Source organism: Mus caroli, chromosome 6 (genome assembly GCF_900094665.2).
Source record: "Mus caroli chromosome 6, CAROLI_EIJ_v1.1, whole genome shotgun sequence".
Classification (NCBI taxonomy): domain Eukaryota; kingdom Metazoa; phylum Chordata; class Mammalia; order Rodentia; family Muridae; genus Mus; species Mus caroli.
Genome location: NC_034575.1, coordinates 118,066,950 through 118,069,531, shown reverse-complemented (window position 1 = coordinate 118,069,531; position 2,582 = coordinate 118,066,950). Strand labels below are relative to the sequence as shown.

The 2,582-nt window shown below is 37.6% G+C and overlaps 1 protein-coding gene across 1 annotated transcript in view; it reads right to left on the bottom strand.

Moving 5' to 3' along the window:
- LOC110296705 (C-type lectin domain family 4 member A-like) overlaps positions 1-2,582 on the bottom strand; it is a 30,052-nt gene that overhangs the window by 26,340 nt on the left and 1,130 nt on the right. The window lies entirely within an intron of this gene.

Genomic DNA, 2,582 nt, shown 5'->3' with positions numbered 1-2,582 from the left:
TCTTAAAAGGAGTGAATTGCTAGATGTTAATGGACTTGGTCAGAGAGTAAACACAGTAAAAAAAGGTTACATTCAGGGGTTTCCTTCTTTCTTTCATTTTGCCTTTTCATTCTTTTTCTCCTATCTAATGTTAAGTAAAAAGAGGAGAGAGAAGAAGAAAAGGGAGGATATAGGAATGAAAGATAGATCATTGAATCTACTTTATACTAAACAGCATTAACAAGTCAAATATTGTACACTNGTATGGAATTTTGTATAATGATAGAAAATTAAGGTTGTATTTTTCTGCAACGTACTGTATATAAGTTCTAACTCTTCATTTAAATATTGGTNTTTGAGCCAAGACCAGACAGTATGGTAATATATCTTGATCATTCATGATTGAAAGTATTCCAGAGACCAGCTTGAGCTGCAAGGTTCAAGTCCTGAAACCAGGAAGGGGTGCCAGCGAAAGTGAGGACACTGAGCTCCTGTTGACTTTCAAGCATGGGGCCCCAAATAGCTCCAATTTTATGTATTTTTTATGAACTTATACAATCATAATCCTGCTCTCATGAGCTGTGATGTCATTGGTTATTTTATTAAGAGAAATCATAACATCTTGCATAAAGCCCCCACGTTTCCTTTCTCCTACCCCTTCCCACTGGATCAATCACCATCTAACCTGATTTTCTGAAGCAAAGTACAATTTCAGCAAGCCAATATCAAATATTTAGACAGGTATGTCCCATAGGCACGCAAGCCAACTGGCAGCAAATGTGGTTACAAAGTTACACAAAGTGAGAGACAAATTAAACATTCCTATGTATCAATTCAGTTATCAGCTAGATAGCTACCCATATTCCACAGCACCGTTTTTAGTTGTGGACAGAGAAAAGTATTCATTGTACCAAGCAAACTTTCTTGACATGTACCTATCAATTCCTGATATTAACTTTCTAAGAACTATTTTCAAGCCTATTGATCAGACATAATTTGCCTATTTTCTAAGACTCTATTGATCAGACCTAGCTTCCCCATTNTAAGTCTCTGTTGATTAACCATAGCTTCCTCATTTGAAGTCTCTGTTGAGCAGGCATAGTTTCCTCAGAACAATTATGCAAGCAGGACACACTGCTCTCTCCAACTGCCACTGGCAGCAGTTTCACTAGGGACATAACAGGGCCCAAAATACCCANGTTGAATGATAACATATGGAAAATAAACAGAGGCAAAAAGAGGAGAGGAGGGTTATTGAGGAAAAACATAGATTCATCCACAGGGCTTTCAGCATGAGTGATCTCGGCCTTGCCCATGACCAACAAAGCAAAACAAAAATACTGCTCTGAGTATAGACAGCATAGTGAAAGNAAGGAAAGCTTGTAACACATGCAACCAAGGTATTAACTATACAGGCCACCAAGTTTACCACAGGTCGTTGTGAGGTTTATTCTATTGCTAGGTAATGTGATGCCAAATTCTAGCCCCAAAAGTCCTGGTTGCTACCAGGAACAACCAGATCCAACCCAAATGACACGATGTGACATTATCTCTCAAGTTATCCCTTATTAGTGAATAAAGATGCTTACAGCCTATATCTAAGCAAAATTGAGATAGGTAGGATTTGGGGTCTGAGGAGAACCATGAAGCAGGAGAAGGTGGAGAGAGGAAGAAGCTGCCATGGGGTAGGTGAATTATGAAAAGATAGCCTTGAAAGCTAGCCAATTGGAGTTAAGAGATATCCATATGGAATATGGCAAGTTATNAGTCAGGGTTAATGAAAGGGAAGTAGACATATTAGCATAGAGGGTAGATAAATGACCAATCCAAGTGCTGATTAGGGCTTATTATAAATATAAAGGCTATATGTCACTTATCTGGGAACTGAATGATCAAAGGCAGGATAGAAAGCCCAGATTGAGATTAAATACTTTCTACAACAGGTCCTTGCCAGGTGGGAAGGGATTTCCATGGGCCTTGCCATAGTAGNAACACTTGCCATTAGTGAAACACTCATATGCTGTTCCCTGAAGATGCTGCATGGCCACCACCATGGGTNAGAGTACTTTAAACATATAAAGACTTGTAAGTGGGGTGGATTTGATCACAGTGCATCGTATAGAAGTATGTAAGTTTTCAATACTCAATAGAAATATTTCTAAGTTAATATTTTGTTCATGAGTATACACACCAAACTATGTCAACAAAAATGGACTTTCTTCACTATTTTAAGCAAATGTTTCTAGTTCATGTTTTGGGTCCTGAANTTTGGTTTCTTGAACAGTAAATAACTATCCTTAATGACCAAAATCAATGCCTTTAATCTTGACTGTGCTAATTAACTCAGATTCTGCTTCAGTGAGATGTCTTTGGATCTCAGAGCAGACATGAAGNACTTCCTCTTCTTAGACTATGCAGTAAGTACTGTGATCATTTTCACAGCAAATACAGAACAAGACTATAGACCACAAAGAACATCATGAAAACTTCTCACACAATAAACTTCAGATGTGATTTTATGGAAAGATGAAACAGGGCAGAAATATTTTATTTCTTCAATTATCACCATTTAATTTGGTTAATTTTCCCTCTTATTTTGAGGG